The following is an 18,922-nucleotide window of genomic DNA, read 5'->3' on the forward strand; positions in this document are numbered from 1 at the left end:
CCAGATGCCTGCTTCATCTTCAACTTGACCCTTGGCACAGATCCCTGCTAGTAAGATTTGTGCTAGGAGTTCTGCTATAGGACCCTACTGCCACATACCAAGCCTTGTGATAGGATCGTGCCACTTAATGTAAATTAGGGTTTGCCCTCAGGCTCCCCAATCCTATATATTTCTTATACCCTGGAATAAAATGGAACTGATTCGCAGAAATCTGTCTTCCAGAGCGTTGTCTCCGTTTGTTCTCATGGGCCGCATACAGAGCTTTCTGTCACCTCTTCTGCCTCTTTTCCCTCTTGGACTGATGGTTGACAAACCAAGAGGGAAAAGAACCCCCGCAGGGTGTAAGGACACACCATTCCATGACGCCTGATCTAGACTCCTATCCAAGAGCAGTGCAGTCAGTAAACCCACGCCCGGTCTTAGCAAGCTAGTCTCCTTTCAGCCTGGACACAGCATTAGGAGCATCTACAGGTATTAGATAGAGGCTTTGTGAGCTCCTTTAGAAGTCCCTGGTCATAAATTTGGAACAATATATGAAGTTTGTAGATTAATTTTGAGATAATTTATGAGTGTGGCTATCTCTTCCTCTTTTTCATGCACATGCTAACCCTCTGAAGTGGGGTCCTATTTAGCATCTTCCTGCTGGTTTTTAGGTTGTCATCGTCTCTGCTATTATAGTTCACCACTATGTATTGGCGGCACAGACCACAATTGTATATAGGTATAGACACATTTCTCTAATGTTGACAGTTGCTATCTAAGCACTAATCTTTTATCAATGATAACAATTTTCTTTCCTTGTAGATACCACATTTTATTGCTAAAGTTTCCAGTATACATGCTCAAGCACTTTCACATTTTTGAGATTATATAATTTCACCCTTTCCCTTCCCTCTCTCTAGCTCCTCTCAAGTGACCACCCCACTTGCTCTCTCTCAATTTCATATTTTCTTATTCATTAATTGTTGTTACATGTGTATGTGTGTTCCCAAGTGCATAAACACCTTACCAGAGTATATGATCATATAATGTTAACTGCATATATATCTTTTCAGAGATGAATATCTAGTATTGGATTACTAATTATTGTGCTCTTCCCTGAGGAAAACTGTTTCTTTAACCCTCAGCATTCCTCTTCCTTAGTTGATTGTAGTTCATTTTCTAGGAGGTCACCTTTAGTATATATTTAATAAACTTATTGATGGTGGAAATGTCTAGTTTTCATAATAAATAGAACGTTAACTAATTTAAAAGATGTCGTTTATGAAGTTGTCTTTAGGAAGTTGTGATTAACATCTACGAAGAAAGAGAAGTTCTTGTCTATTTCTGGTTCATAAAATCATTTTTCCTAATACATTTTCTGAATCTATTAAGACAGTCTTGCTTTCTGCCTTAAAATAGACATTGTTTTGTAGAATGCTTTAAGCTCCTGGCACAATTGTGTGGAGGTTCAGAGATTGCATCTGTGAAGCCATGGTAACCAACCTTGCACACAAGACCAGCACTTGAAGGGCTTGCCTGTCTCCACATCAGTATGTGACCAGGCGCAGACAGCCTTGCTGCTAGGGTATATCACAACATAAGGTTGGTCCCTGCGACTCAGACATTCACTGTATTTATACTGAAATGTCACTACATTTTTGCTCCAGGATAACTTGAGGCAAAACCATTTTACTTCATAATACAAGCCATGAGGAAGTCACTATGATTTGAAGTTAGACACAGAAAGCACTTTGCCATCTATGTATTCTCCCTTCCTTGGGCTGGCTTCTCCACTATTTCTTGACCCTGCCATCTACCCCTCCCAACACACACAAGCCCTGATGCCTGCCTTTCCTCAGGCCCTGCATCCACCCTCCCTGAGACTCCTCTGCACATCCTCCTCAAGTCCCTACCACCCACTCGCTCCCAGGCTCTGACGATGCTCCTGCCCCGGCACCTTGTTCATTGCTCGTACTTTGCCACAAGTGCTTTGCCCTCAGGTCCTTGGGAGACTCCCAGATCACTCACTGTTTCCTCAGTGGACCCTTCTGGCCCTTTCCTTACAGCCTCCGTCTCCATGCTGCAAGGAATTCCTAGCTCTTGGCCCAGCAGTGCCTATTTCAGGGAACCATCTTCTCCCGGTACTGTAGAGACTGGATTTGCCTCCACCCTGCTCCTCCTCACCCTAGAGCTGAAGCAAGTAAGTACAACAGCCACAGTTTTTCTGTGACTGGCTTTTCATCTAGTTCCTGAAAGGCCTTTGGCATATTGTAGGCTTTGGAAGAGGGGTTGCCCAATGAGCAGAGGCGTCACCAAGTGAGTAGCAGTTACAGGCCCAGCGTACTGAGCTCTTACCTGCTAAGGACTAGTTTGCTAATCTATTAAATACATACTAAAAGCATGAAATCGAGTTCTTGGGAAGAGTTCTGCAAGGTGATTCTAATTGCTTTCTTCACTCGAGTAGTTTTTTGTGTGTTTGTTTTTGTATTATAAAGATATTATGCGTTATTTTTAAAAACAGAATCCATCTTAGAGCCATCAAAGAGAGAGGTTAGAATCCAGCTTCGTTGAACTGACACACGGTGCATCCTAAGCTGCTTAATTTCTGCTCAACTCAGTCGCCTTGGATACTTGTGGGTCTTAGACATTGCGTGTAGTTCTGAGGAACAGATAGAACACCTGTGAAGATGTGAGACACAAAGGCAGTGCTTTCCTCCCGTGCTTTCTCTAGAAAATAACTGCATTTATCTACAACCCCTTTCCAATTCCTAGTATACATTCCAATATTTCCTTTAACAAGTCAGGTTCAGGTGGATAGTCGATTTAGAATATTTAACATCTTTTCTTAGAATGTTTTATTAGTGACATTACAGTGTGTGCCTGCTTAGATACCATGTGGGATTGTCTGCCCTCAGTGGGTACAAAGGCATGGCTCACATGTCCCTATTGCTGTGAGCCACGTTAATAGTGTGTCCTTGACACCATGCATGGTGTGACTTGCACGTCCCTGCCACTAAGGATTGTGTGACCCACGTCTTCCAGCCCCTTGTAAGACAGAAATCACCACAATCTTTTCAAAACCCAAGTACAAGACTAACATTAAGTAAGCATTATTCACAAAGGAGGTTACACCAGAGGACTAATTTACAAAGTTCTGCATGAAAATGTGTCATTTATAGCTGATCATAGATTCTATTCCTGGCTAAAGCTGGCCCAGGTGGTTTGTTACTGTACAGTTTATTAGGTGTGAGCAAACGAGGAACCAGACGTCCTAAGAAATAACTGTCAACAGATCCATAACCAGGTCATGCCTGGAGAGAGTCATGGATTAATGATCTGTCACTTCTAGTAAACGCACGTCTCAAACCCCTGGACCCATAAGTATTGCATTGAAATTGCATTAAGAAAGGGAAGGCATTTAATATTGGTTGCGACACCATCTAAAAATAGCAAGGTGTCAGTTCAAAAGAGCAGCTTTACCTCTCCCTGTCAGTGATCTGACTTCATCAACAGAACGCGCTCCCAGCTACAGCACTCCCTGTACCATCACACAACAGCGGGGTTAACACACATCAGAATCTGAGCTGGGAAACCTGAAATCACCAGATGTGTGCATTCATTCTGGAAAGCAACCTTCCTGGGAAGGGGGGTCCGGAGGAGCTACTGCCGCAGAGACCACCCTCATCTCTCGCCCCTCCTGTGTAAGGCTGACATGGAATACAAGCCCCTCTTGTTCCCTGATCTAAATCCCAGGTTACCTTGGGGAGAGAGGCTAGAGATGACATTTGACAGGAGATGCCAAGGCTAAGCACAAAGAGGAACAGTCAGTCACATGGGAGTTTTATCAGACACAGGACGGATCCCAAGGGACCTTACTCTTCAGGATAGGCATCTGTGAGCCTCTTGCATGATTCCAGCCAGAGGAGTTAGGTGCTTATGATGGAGGTGGCACATTTATTGTTCATTCCAGTTTCCTGTGAGAACCTTCTATTTCCCTTTGTCACAGGAAGTATTCTGTAGGTCACAACTATAGCTAGGAAGTCTTTGTTTCCAATAGGTTCTGAAGCATCCATCCTGGCCCTGTCCTCCTCCACCTGTCTGCTCTCAGGGTAGCCTCTAAGTAACTTCACAGTGGCATGGCTTTATGTGTGGCTTGTTTCTTAAGGATGATTTCTATGCTGTTCTAATTTAAAGAGGTGGCTTTTTGTCTCTTTTCAAATTGTACGCTTAGAAATGCTGCTCACGTATGTTGTCCAAACATCTTCGCTGCCTGTCTGTGCTCCCATTTAGGGACACATCACTCTAAGTAGTCAGTGTTGTTCAGAGATCTCTAGTGTTCTGTTTATTATTTCTTCAATTTTTTAGGTTTTTTTTTTTTCAAAATTTTGACTGATCCGCTTGCCTTATCTTTGGATTTAAGGATATTTTTTCTACAGGGTCCAATCCTTTAAAATTATATCTAGGAGATTTTCCACACCGGGTGTCTTTTTTTTCCCTGTTTGTTCAGTTAATTTGGTTTTAAAAATAAAGTCCTTATCCCTCTCCAGCTTGACCACGCTGTTCTTTATCTTTGGAAGCAAATCCACGGCTGTTTGCATAACTGATTTTATTGCCCTAACCCATGACCTCCATTACAGGTGATACATTTTATCTATCTCCATTCATTGATTTTTACTGTCATTGTACATTAGTATGTCTCTGTTTCTTTTCATGCTGAGCAATCTTTTATTGAGTGTCAGCCATCACAGATGTGATTTTGGTTGCATCTTGAATATGTTTTACCCTGAAAATGTCCCTGAGCTTCATTCTCGGGCTTCTGTACAGCTGTTCTTCTGATATTACTTTATGCTTTATGAAGTATGGCTGATCTATAATATTTTGCCCATTTTTGAAGCATTGCTTTTGGAACTACTTTATCTTAGTTTCTGCAAATTACTCTTTTTCTGTGAGTCTAAGGACTGGCAGGCATAGAAACCACTCCCATCTGTATAGTATACACGTTCTCTTTCCTCATTTCTTTTGGGAGAGCTGGCTGGTGCCCAGTTCTGGCCCAGGGCTGGCTGCAGGCTTTCCATCTCCTGTGATAGTTTCTTGGAGGTCCTGCAACAAACCTCAGGCTCCTCTCCCCTGAGCCTCTGGCTTGCTGCCTGCTCTGCACCATTGGCTCCAGCTGCAAGTTTGTGTCATGACCTGGAGGGCCTCCCTAGACACGAAGTGGAGCTATGCAATGTTCGCTAAGTTTTAACATCTTTAGGGACTTTTTCTCGTTCAGTTCTTCATGTCCAGACTTCTTGTTCCCATGTTACATGGTGTTTCATCCCAAACAGCAAGAGTTATTTATAATGTAGACACTGGGAATCAACAACCCCACAAAGTGACAGTAAAGGACATAGAACAAGGACCCTTAATAGGGAAAATGTGAAATTCAAACCTGTCAGATTAAATCAATCAATGCTGGTATAATTCCAGCAGAAGCCTACAGAACCAAGGTGAGCAATGGTTTCAAAGATGTGGGGGAGGAAGACAGCCTGGTTGGTGTGAGTTTAGAATGGGATAGTAAGGGGAAGGGCCAATGCAGAATGAGAGAGGAGATTTTATGACTCCGAGAATACAGTCACCTATGAAGAAATTTGTCCTTTCCTGGGCACAAGGCTCAGTATGCCACACCATGGAGGAGCAGACATAACGACACTTAGGTAACGACACAGAATCAACTCTTTAATTCAGAATGAAAGAACTCTGGCTGATGTCACAGAAGCTCCATCAGTTCGGATGGACATATATCTTCTGTCACAGGGACCTATGCCTTTCCTTCCCACATATACAGCATAGATATCCATGCTCTCTCTCATTGCCATCTTCCCTTTGAAGCCTGGTAAGTCTCAGGAAGCCCCGACAGTGTGATGGATCAGTAAGTGCAGGAGGAAAACAGATGGGATTCACTTTGAAGCTCCTCTACAGGAAACCCAGGACCTGGCAGTACTGGTAGATACCACTTCAAGCTAGAGTGGAGGGCACACGGATGGTGTGTGAAGACTGTGGGGAGGGAGGCATGGAAACCAAAGCCCAGGGGACCTGGAGGCCAGCTATTCAAAGTATAAGCAGGGCCTGAACGCAATAAAAAAAAAGTAAGAAAAAAATGATAAGATGTACAGTTCCAACATCCAACCTGCTTACTGCGACTTTAAAACAAGCGGACAAAGCCAGGAAGGATGTCTATAAAGAATAATAACTAATAATAACCAGCTTTGTAAGAGGCAAGGGCAGTGATGCTAGAGGCTTGACATTTTCTAGCCTCAGCTCTCTCAAGGTCGATGGCTGCCCTCAGCACATCATGTGAGCATTGTTAGAGAAGTGAAGGGGAGGGACAGGTGTTAGCGCACTACAGGGTGAGAGCAAGCAGGATGCACTATGTATGTGTAAGGAAGTTGTCGAAGAACACGTTTATTTAAGAAAAAATATTTTTAAAATGTTCAAAAGTATGCTTTCAGTTATCAGAATAGGTACCTTTAAAATAAAGATTTTTTTTAATGCTTACTATAAAAATAAAAGGCAGCATTTTCGCCAAGATGGTGGTACACATTCCAGCACTCAGGAGGCAGAGGCAGGCAGATCTCTGAGTTCAAAGCCAGCCTGGTCTACAGAATGAGTTTCAAGACAGTCAGGGCCACATCAAAAAACCTCAACACATACACACACACACACACACACACACACACACACACACACACACACACGAGAGTGGGGGGATAGAAAGATTTCTTCTTCCTTGACCTGGTTGAACTTTCCGTAAGTAACACGACCGTCAACGATTTTGTAACTCATGGCAAAATAATGTATCTCAGTGAACTTAGATATCAAATAAAGCTACAATGGATTTAATTTAGCTCTTTTCTAAAAGTAAAATGCATGCTGTATCTGTAGTTTTGAGGACTGCATCCTCCTACAGCAGAAGCAAACATTTTCTGCAGTTGGAAATTCTGCTCTGTCAGCTTTCCGGCTTGCAGTCTCATTATCCATTTCCTGCTGGATAACAAGAGTCGTGGTTAAATCAACAGTATGGAGGGAGTGACGATCCGGGGCTCCAGATCCATGAGTTCCAGAAACGTCCATTCCCATAAAGGCCCCTTTCCCAATGGCAGGTCCTGTTCCGTCCCTTGAGTCAAGATCACACACATATAAATCACATTAAAGTGGACTCACACACCCTGCACAAGCTGAGAAGTATACATCTCAGGCGTGTGCTGTTCCCAAGTTGTTACTTTATCCTGGTCATGGAGGCCATCTTGGTATACTCTGACATACTTGCGAGTGGCCTTCCCTTTTCATTTGATAATGTTGTGTAATTTATCCTGCCAATTACCGATTCTGATGACTTTTCTCATAAAATGTTGCTATACATGAATAACATTACAAAGTGCTTCAAATATTTATATGGCTACGATTCTATGCGTCCTCTGCCAGACAGACTTACAACATATTTTCTTAGTCAAAGTGTGAACTTTGGATGGTGAAGGGCAGTTCTGCACAGCTGCCTGACACGTTTATACCGATTGAAGTGCCCACAAGCCAGGTCTGAGGCCGAGTGCCTCCACTCTTAGTACCGTGTACCTTGTCAGCCTCCCAACACTGTGCAAAGAACAGCCCCTCTTTACTGTCTTAGTAGGGAATTGCAGACCATTGATAGAAGTAATATTCCATGCTTTCAGCTTATCTTAATTCCCCTATGTCTTATCACACTTTGTATGATATATAAAAAAGGGGGTGTGTGTGTGTGTGTGTGTGTGTGTGTGTGTGTGTGCGCACACACAAATCATTCATGTGTGGAGACCAGAGGATGACTCTGGGATCTTACTCTGTTGTTACTCAGTCTGTTCCATTGAGACAGGTTTCTCATTGAAGCTGAAACTAGGTTCGCAGTCAGCAAGCGGCGGAAGTCACCCTGTCTCCATCCTACACACAATGCTGAGGTTACAAGTGCCGAAGTTAGTTTCCTGTTGTTGCCATAATAATCTACCAAAACTGGGATGAATTACAAAGCAATAACTTACCTTAGTCAACCAAGGTCAGAGCCTGGCTGGTTCTCACCATCAGCCCTGGGGAAGACCAATGTCTGCTCAGGTTGTTGCAGAATCTGATCCTTTATGGTTGGAAGCCTGAGGTCCTTAACTCCTTCCAGACTGCCTGTGTTCTCGGGCTTGGGGCAGATTTCCTGGGAAACAGGATGGGTCTCCTCCTCTTAGAATTGTTCTTGTTCTGGTCATCTATTGTACTTCCTACTGTACCCAAGGAAGGACTCCTATGTGATTGGATGGGACCCACCTTGACAATTCGGAACGAATTCCCATCTCTCAGTCACCACAGGCAGCAAAGATGGCAAAGCTCGGTGGCCACACCAAGCAAGCTAGTCGCATTCCAGTTTTCGAAGGGCAATCAATTTTACGATACAGGGTCTCAATAGCATCTCTGACTGCCTTGGAACTCAAGACTGCCTTGCTTTCACCTCTTGTGTAGAAGCCACAGCACTGATCCAGCCCAACTGGCTCTGCAATAGTCCTCGTCACTGAGAATTCACTGATGTACTAACCTCCAGTTTCTCTGTGTTTTTCTCACTACAATGGAAACCATCTGAAAACTAATTGGTATGTTTCCTCCTTCTTCCCTCAGACCATAGTTTTGATAAACACGAATTCTGAGGATCCCCTAGGCTGAGACCCAATAGAGCATTTCAGCACCATAGACACGGGGCCTGACAAGGCAGTCATTATAATTTCATAAGCTGTAGCTATTAACTGTAGGTTTATTATTATTACATTAGTCTCTCAAAGTGACTATTTGTGTGCAATTTTCTTTTTTAGTGTTTGTTAGTTCAGGCTGGAATTTTAAAAGAAAAAAATGGTTTAACAATAAAGCCCTTTCAAATCAAAATGAGCGAGAATTTTGTCTCCATCACTAGCTCTTGAAAGGGGGTTGGTTTCCTCCAGGTTTGTGAGGCAAATGAAGTATGCTCGGAGAACAGCAGTCAAGACCAACTGCTCATTTTCCATGGCATCTGAGACTCTGCGCTATAGCTACAATAAAACATGTGAGACGGGGTATTTTGAGGAATAAATATTAATTTGCCTGCAGTTTTAGAAGATCAAGGTCTAAGATCAGGCAGCACCTTGCTCTCAGCCTTATGGTAGATGGCTTCATGACAGACAGAATAAGGGGACACTGACTCATGATGGTGTCATGATAGATGGATGAGATGATATCATGCAGGACTCATGGCAGATGGATTCATGGCAGACGGCAGGTTATGGATGGACTCACAGAGGATGGTATTATGGCAGGAGCCCATGTGAGTGGTAGCGATCACGTGATAAGACAGTACGAAAGAGAGACTCAGGGTGGGGCTCATTCATTTCATAACAAGCTACTCTTACAGGAACTTACTAGGATCCCAGAAAAATGACACTGACAGCTTACAAAATCAACCCATCTTAACCTTGATTTGACTGGAGCCGAAGAAAGGCAAAGACGAGAAACATCAAGAGATTTCTATGATAGAAGTCTGAGGACAGGAACGGCCTAGGTAAGGATTTATGCATCTCCAGAAAGCCTCAGCACACCTCTAGCTGTCTAGATCATGTGCTGCTGTCGGTGTCTTGATGAGACGATCCCTTCCCTAACCCTGTGAGGACTGGCCCTTTAAATCTGCACTGTATAACCACACGGTGGCAGACGGTGGAATTTGCTTGTTTTTATATCGTAGCTGCACTCGATAAATCAGGTGATCGTTAAATAAGCGATCGTTATGTAAAGGTGTGAGAGTGTAAGTGCATGCACATGATTTCATTTGTGGTATCTTGTTTAGGGAGATTGTGCCCCTCGACGAGGACTCAGCTCATACCATATGAGGCCTGCTGTCATCTTCCTGGGGGTCAGCATTTTCAGGAGTTTCCAGGGAAATGGAAGCTCTTCCCCACATGCTTTTCTTCTTCAAATTGACAGCATTTTCTATTAAATCACTAAACATTGCAAAAATGATTTTGTGGTTTTCTTCATACCCTCTACCCATTTCCCCAGCACTACGTTTTTGACAGCATTAGCAGAATCATAGACTTTCCAGAAGCAGGTGATTGACACGGAAACAGTACTGATAATTAATGTGTCAGTCTTCTGCTAATCCTGCCCAGTCACCCATGAATGACTCTCTGAACAGGATCCATCCAGTGTAGTGCCTCAATTGCATGCATATACCACTCCTATAGTCGTTTAGTTAAAGTCTGTGAAGCTTCACTGAAAGGGGCTCAGTAAGGTACAATCAGGAGGCGAGACACTATGCTCCATGACCCTTAGATCCCTACCATTACTAAAAATCAAAGCTATAAATAACTGCAATCAAAAACATAAGACCCTCCTCTGCTGCACCTTCTGTTCCTTTACCACGGCTGACCAACCCCCAAAGTAGGTTCTTCCGCCTGCATTACTTGTTATGCAAATTAAGAAACTTATTTAACTTATACTGTGACCAAAATCTATAATGATTTCCATAGGACAATCGAGAACCTACCTCTTAAACAGGAAAACTTGTCATAGAAACAGAAAGACAGCTTCCAAGCTTCTTGTCATGAGGGCATGATCCATTGTCCCCTCTATTCTACTAGTGATGCCAATGTCTCCGCAGACTTATGAGATACAAGAGGATGTGACTCTGGAAAGTGGGGTATGGCTAATTCTCAGAAGCTTAATTTCTATGGCATTATACTCCCCAGGACCTCAACAGTGCGGGTCATCAGAATCCCCACCTGAAGCCAAGGTCTTGCTCACCTCCTTGCCATGTTGCCTGCCTGTGAACTATGTGGGAATGGGTTTTGATATGTACCAGGACTCAGTAAACAGACTAGAGAAGACAGTCTGGTTGCTTTGTTCATTTCTCCCTAGATTGCTGGATTTAAGTTCTTATTTTCCTCTCCGGAAGCTCTTCTGAGTCAGCGGGCTCCAGGGTCTTTCACCTAGGCTACTTACTACACATGGCTGCTGTCCTGGATCCCACAGAAGACTCAGCCTGGGTTTCAGCTGAACATATACTTCTGAACAGCCAGGCACGATTGTGAGGAGTGCTTTGGAAGCCAGCTGCCAATATGTTTCTAATAGCCCAGATTATCAGTGAGGCTCCGTTCCGTTTCAGCACTGATCGCTGGACACCCTCTTGTTTACTGTTCTGTATGGCAACTGGAAGCATGGGGCAGAGACATTGACAATCCCCAATGTACTTTGACCTATAGATTTCCTTTTTGTTTGCCACCCTAATACCATTTCCTCTTCAATTTCTTGGAATTAATCATAAAGGAACGCTTGCATCTGAGGAACATTTCTGAGGACATTTGATTTGGAGACATGTCTTCAAGCTTCTAGTCAATTCTATCGTGTGCTTTGGAGCTGGAGAATTATAGTGGGTTGATAACAATAGCTATACATTTTGCTCACTTTCTTTTGCTTATATTAAGTATTATTTTTATTTTCATACTTCATTTAATTTTTAGTTTCATTTTACATTTCAAACTCACTTCTCCCTCTCACCCCTCCTCCTAACCCCTTACCTCTCCCCCCCAGCCCACCTCCCATCCATTCCTCCCTGCTGCGAGACAATGGTCTTCTACATTGTAAAGTTTTGCCAGTTGTACTGATTTAATAAAATGCTGATTTGTCAGTAGCCAGGTAGGAAGTATAGGTGGGGTGATTAGAACAGGAGAATTCTAAGAAGAGGAAAGGCTCAGTCTGCAGTCATCACCCAGATGCAGAGGAAGCAAGATGAGAATGCCTCGCTGATGAAAGGTACCAAGCTACGTGGCTAACATAGACAAAAATAATGGGTTAATGGATGCACAGCTTCCTCGGCCTGGAAGTAGAGGGGAGGGCCTTGGACTTCCCACAGGGCAGGGTTCCCTGCCCTCTCTCAAGCAGGGAGGGGGAGGGAGGGAGGAGGGTGAGTAGGGGAGTGGGAGACAATTGGGAGGAGGGGAGGAAGTGTAAATTTTGGAATGGAAAAATAAAAAAAAAGAGTGCAAAAAAAGAATAATGGGTTAATGTATGATGAAGGAGTTAGTTAATAAGAAAGCCTGAGCTAATAGGCCAACCAGTTTATAATTAATGTCAGCCTCTGTGTTTCTTTGGGACTGAACGGTTGCAGGACCAGAAAGGACAAAAACCTCTCTCAACACCTCCCAGTGGGTAAGGACTCTGATGGGGCATCACCAAAGTCTGACACATTAAGTTGTGGCAGGACCAAGCCATTCCCTTCTGTATTCAAGCTGAGCATGGCATCCCACCACAGGGAATGGGTTCCAACAAGCTAGCTCATGCACCAGGGCTAGATCTTGGTCCTACTGCCAGGGGCTTCTTGAATAGTCTAAGCTTTACCACTGTCTGATGGAGGGCCTAGTTCGACCCATGAACTTCACACCTGTCGGCCTAGAGTTCATGAGTTACCATGAGCTTAGTTCAGCTGTCTCTGTAGATTTCTCTAACAGGATATCTTGACCTCCCTTGTTCAAATATTCCCTCCTCCCTCTCTTTGACTGGATTCCCAGAGTTCGGCCTGGTGTTTGGTTGTGAATCTCTACATCTGGTTCCTTCAGTTACTGGGTGAAGGCTCTATGGTGATATTGGGGTATTCACCAATCTGATTACAGGGGAAGGCCAGTACAGGCATCCTCTCCACTATCGCTAGGAGTCTTAGCTGGGGTCATCATTGTGAATTTGTGGGAATTTTCCTAGCATCAGGTTACTGTTTTTATTATAGGCACCACACTTTACTTCTCATTTAGGGTTGTGAATTGGGCTTTGAATCATATTCTTGTTAAACTTAGTTTTCTTCTATTTATTACTATTTCTTTCTGTAGTTCAGGAGATGGAACCCAAGGGGCCATGCTTATCAGGCAAGCATTCTACCACTGGGCGGCATCCCCAAGACCCCTGATTCTTTTTACTATTTATATGCAGAAAAGGTAGTGTTCTAGAAGAAGTTGGACACACATAGTAATCTCTTTGACATTTTCGTTTCTTTTTGTGTTCTAGGGAGTCTTCTCTCTCTGAGCTGAGAGTTTCACTTAATAGTTTTCTTCTTCAGGAAAAGCCTTGGCAGAATTCATCACTCTCTGCCTGCCACTGTCAGCCTGTCCCCTCACCTCTGTGGTTTGGAAAAGCCTCTCTGCATTATTTCATAAAGTGGCAGGTCTTGGTCTGCACACGTCTCTGTAAATAATTGCTGGCTCATGAGAGCTGATATCTCCTCTCATTATTGCTTCCATGTCCTCTAGAGAGAGCTTATTTAGAAAAAGACCTTGATGCCCACATCCCTCAAAGAATGTGTAATAATCCTTGAAAAGGAGGGAAGGGAGCAAGGGAGCCGCATCCTGGAATCCAAGATGAGAGCTTTATGTGAGCTATATTTTATGGTCACCATTTAGACGGTTGCCATGTGAGTGATGCTGTTTGACAATGGAGTTTAAAAGATGAATGTTGCCACGTGGTGTAATCCTGCTACAAGACACCAAAGGATTCCAGGCCTTATGATGCTCAAAGTCTACACAGTGATCATAGCACACTGTGTATTACTTGAGTAGCTAGCTCAATAAACAAACAGCAAGCCCCAAATATTACTAAAAGCAACAGTATAAGCAGAATTTCCATGAATTTTATAAATTTATTATGAATTGTGAATATATTTTCCATCTTTCAGTACTAAAATTGTCAATAAAGACAGATACCGAGGTTTCATTGGGGAAGCACATACCATCCATCTGCAGGAGATTTTCTGTTAGCTTATTCACAGGAACATACCAAAGACAGTGGAAGTTCATAGCTAACATGTGTTTGGCTTTCCGAGTCATCACTGTCATCAAGACTCTTACCTCTCTGTATGTTATCTAGTGGCCTTGGTGAAGCAGTGCACAGACTTTCAGCAAAGCCTCTAAGTCTTGACTATATAGTCTAACAGGATGGTTTTAGAATAGCGGGGTAAAGTAAACATGCAAACCTTGGGGGGATTTCAATTCAAACTGTAACACAACAGTTTTCAATTGCAGAACCACATGTATGAAGCACTGAGATTCAGCCTGCTGAAGGGCAATGGTGATCAGAATAGACGCGCGTGTGCAAGATCTAAAAGGTGAATTATTATGCAGTGTTTGAATTAATTACTTTGAAAAATATGAGCACTTAGTCCTGTATCACTTTATATAGAACCTATCAGCACTTAGTCCTATATCACTTTATACAGAACCTATCAAGGTTGTCTTTGTCTCATATTCTGTTGCTCGGAGAAAATACCCTGACGTAAGTAACACAAGGGAGAGAAAGTGTTTATTTGATTCACAGTTCCAGGTTGCAGCCCATCATTGTAGAAGAGTCAGCCAGTAGGTGGTAAAGAAGATAATCACATTCTATCCACGGTCGAGAGCAAAGCGTGTAAATTAATGCGTTCATGCTTGTGCTCAGATCACTTCCTCCACTTACACAGATCAGGATCCCCTGACTGGGGAATGGTGCCACCATTGGTGGACAGCTCTTCACATAAATTAATATAATTAAGGTAGTTGCTGTGGGAAGGTGTATAGCTAACAACTACCCACCTACTGGGACATGGCCTCGTAGACTATTTACCTGGATGTGGAAGAGCGTCCAGCCCTCTTCCTCTCTGCCTTTCCCCCTGGACCCCAGTTTTGCTTGTTTGGTTTGTTTGGATCTCATCTGTATCCACCGTTCACGCAGAGAATCCTGAAAGTTTTAGCTATTAATAAATACCTGTGTATTTCTTAGTTCTGAGCTAGTGTGGGATTCCTTTTATTAAGTGTCAGATCTCTTTGCAATCATGTAGTCTTCGACAGAAAGGCCTACATGATTTTCAATATAGATAATCTGTCATTGATAGTCTTTCCCAGGTAACTCTGGATGAAGCTGGCAACTAAACTTTAATTGTGAATTAAAACACAGCATTTTGGCTGACAGGATGACCCTGTGTATAAAGGTACTTGCTACCAAGCCTGAGAACCTGAGTTTAAACAAAGGAGAGAATGGAACCCTTAAGGTTGTCCTGTGACCTTCACACGGACACTGTGACATGCCTGTGTGCACGAGATGGAATCACAGAAATTAATAAGTGTAACAAAAATGAAAAGTAACACCTTAATGAGATTTTAATCATGCATTTTATAAATGGAAAAGTTCAAGCATGTGATCTCACAATGAGCACCTAGGAGGCACAGTATATATAAATTACACTGAAAGGTCAGCTTAGTTCTTAGTGACTGTTATCTTCTGAGAGATGCATCAGTTTCCTCCAGAACAAGGGAAGAAATATGATACTTGAGTCTGGGTAGATTGCTCAGGGGTTAAAAGTATGCACTGCTCTTGTCAAGAATAACTTTGGCTCTAAGCACCCATGTCCAGATGGCTCACAACAGCCTATAGCTCCAGCTGCAGGAGTTTCTGTACCTCTAGCCCCTGAGGGCATCTGTATTCATGCACACATCACCATAAATATGAACATAATTAAATCATGATGAAAAATAATTACTTTTAAAGATTCAATAGTTCAAGTAAGCCAAAAAAAATAAATATTAACTAGCACACTAATTAATTCAATAGATGATCATCACAAACTATTTTAGTTATGGTGTGTGGTATAAAACGCAATAAGTGAAAATGTTAGTGGTGTGGAACACCAGCCAATAAGGACAGACACAATGGACTTCCGGGAACCTCAGGCAGCCCATGGGTAGTGTAGCAGAAAGCAGGACACTGGAGAGCTAAAGGGCCTGCTCCAAATGGCTTTACTGGAGAATGGGCAATGTGAACCTGGCCACATGAGGCTTCTGATAGAAATCCCACATTCTAAAGTAGGAAGGCTCCCACTGGTATCTTGATCCCTTTCTTGTCTATAAGCCAACGTTTTCTGTGGTGACCCAGTGAAACCTAGATACACATAGTTCTTTGCATTTGGGACCCGGCAAAAACCAGTTCCAGAGAGAAAGGAGCTGGATGATAAGATGGAGACGACAATGTGAGTAAGGAGGAGGAGACAGCCTGCGAATCTCTTTGAGCAGCAACCGTTTCTCGGCAAGAGACTATTGATTCTCCTTAGAGCAAGTTGTAGAGTGTGGGAATCCCTTCTGAGCCAGATTCCTTCCTGCTGACGATTTAACGCCCACAAACCACCCCTTCCTTCTTCTAGTCTTTATATAAGCAACTCCAAATACAAACCAGGAACTTTCTGTGGCTCTTTCTACCAAGTCTTTGTTCAAATAGCCCCTGTTCTGCAGCTGAACAATTTGAAACCTCTTTAAAGCTAGATTCGTGTTTTCGCATTGGCTTACCTGTCAGCATTTCAAGATTCAGAGCCTTCAGAGCATGGATCTATCTACCTTTTTACTTATCACCCCCAGCCAGGACGCTCATCACATATGTGAGAAAAAGGATGAATGGGTAGGAAGAATGCATGATGATACGCCAAGCTCTGAGCCAAAGAAGCCTCTGAACACCTTGGCAGCGCCTCCCTGCAGCTATCGCTACAGCTAGGGTACCCAAGAAGGGCACTTCTAAATGTAGTATTAGCATCTTTAAGGTTTAAATTTTTGTTATATTAAAATTATACCTACTAATATGTATATGATATACTTATAATTCCTAGTTTTACCTCAAAAATAAAAATGCGATTTCTCCCAATAACTTTACTGACAAAGATGTTATTGTTCATTTTGACACTAGGAACTGTTACATTGGTGGTAAAAGAGAACAAACAACTGACCTTGCTTTGTCTGCTTGTAAAGAAAGAAGCTATGATCGTGGGAAAGGCTGCTGACTGAATCCTTCAGTCATTCTTGGGCTTTAAAGCTAAACCTTTTGCTGCCCCACTTTGTAGATGCTTTCTTTTGGTGCGATCTCTGTACCCATGTGCTGGGACTCCAGGACAGCCTACTACACATTCCCAAGTCCTGGCTTGTGTGTGGCTGCTCTCAGTTCTCTAGGGATGACTGCGAGACACTGTACAAGACTCGTAGGTGAGTGTAGAAACCTGTTTGCTGTGCTGTTTCTGTTGCAGCAGTTCATGAGATGTTAGTATGATAAGCCTTACCTGACATAAGGCCATCTGAGCAACCCTAGATGAATCCCACGGCCCAAACATCAACTCAGGGAAAGAGCATGGTATGCAAACCAAAGATTGCAGTGACCCCAAAGATGAGCAGGGTAGGATCCTGGATCTCTCCTGAAGCCACCCAATCTGTGGTGCCATAGTAAGTATTGTTTGCAAAACAACAGCCTTCACCATGCTCTGGTGGGCCTTTGCCTTTGTGGATATGCTTTCCCACAGAGAAATCTACAATTTACATGGCGAAGAACATTGTCTAGAAACAGGCCTGATCTACCACCACAGAAACCACTGAGTGTGTCTCTGTTAGCCATGCTGCTTCCCTGGATGGTAACAGTTTCAGAAGGAGTTACTTTTCTGAGACAGAGTTAGCTGAGCCTAGCCATTGCTTATTATTGTTATGTAGCTATATTATTATTATATAGTCCACTAAACAAATGATACAAAACAGATGGCACTGAGCTTCACAAGCCACGAACCTTGCTGGGATGTGTCTTAGGGCTAAAGCACCTGCCTGGCAGGTATGGGGCCCTGCTTTCCATTCCCAGCACTGAAAAACACAAAAAGATAATTGACTTCACTGCTTGGCCTAGTTATGAATTTATTCTCAAAGCCGGCCTGATTCAGGCCCAGTACCTTTACTAACCCACAGAGCAGGGATGATTTTGGCTTGCAGAGTTGAGAACAAAGAGAAGAGAAGATGATAAACCACTGGCGTACTGGACAAAGGGTAGAACAAAAGGGAGAGAGGATCCTGAGAAAAAGTAATCAACATGCGCAATCTTGACGTCACACTGGTAAAAGATCTCTACACTTAATTAAAGATGCCAACAAGCTGAAGTACACATAATTGCAGATTTTAAAAGATATAGAAATTCAAAATCCCATGAATTTTAGGGATCACTTACTAATGAGTATATCTATGGACCACAGAAATCTCTGATATGATTGCAATTAACTAGTTCACCTGTCTGGACATGAAAAGCACCAGGTAACTCTCTTGGGACCAGTCTTCATGTTCCCAAACTGCTTTCCCAGAATTCCTGAAGCAGGCTATTTGGGTGCTTCTTGGCTGTTGACTCTACCACTCCCCAGCAGAAATTAGAATATATATAGATTATGTTTTATATATATTGTATAATAGACATGTATGTCTAATAAGCTAGATGGTGATAGTGATCACTATTGATGACATGATTGTCTTAGCTAGCTTCATGCTATGTTATAACCATTCTTTACAGCATATGTTTAATCATAAGGAAAACACAACAGTGTAACCTGTCTCTCTAGAGTCGAAAGCGAACACCACTCATTTTCATCCTTTGCTGGAAACAGTTGCTTCTGGAAGGATCTCCAGCTGCTGGGCTCATTGTCAGCATCCCACAGCATCTGCCAGAGATGCGAGGGAGGCCATCCTTTCAAAGCTGGCTAATAGGAATTCTTCGGAGCCCCATGGCTGTGTCTCTATAACGTATGAGTAAAAACCCTGACTTAGGAAGGTTCCCAGCCAGGCCGGCCTGTGACCACTGGGTACCGCATTAATTTGAGACTCTCAGACACAGGCATGAAATGAGGTGGGGGAAGCTGAGGTGGCTGTTTTGAAATCAGAAAACAGTTCAGTATTTCATAGCTAATCGCCATATGTTTTATGAAGACCAAACTGTTTGAAACAATAGACTTCTAGAGGCCTGCCAGTATGGCTTAAGAATCAGATAATGTTTGACATGTTTCATGAGTTAGAGCTGCAAACACTGATTTACACATCTGAGATAGCATCCATGAACTGAAAATAGACACTAAAGA

The sequence above is a fragment of the Microtus ochrogaster genome, linkage group LG3, assembly GCF_000317375.1.
Source record: "Microtus ochrogaster isolate Prairie Vole_2 linkage group LG3, MicOch1.0, whole genome shotgun sequence".
In the NCBI taxonomy this organism is placed as follows: Eukaryota; Metazoa; Chordata; class Mammalia; order Rodentia; family Cricetidae; genus Microtus; species Microtus ochrogaster.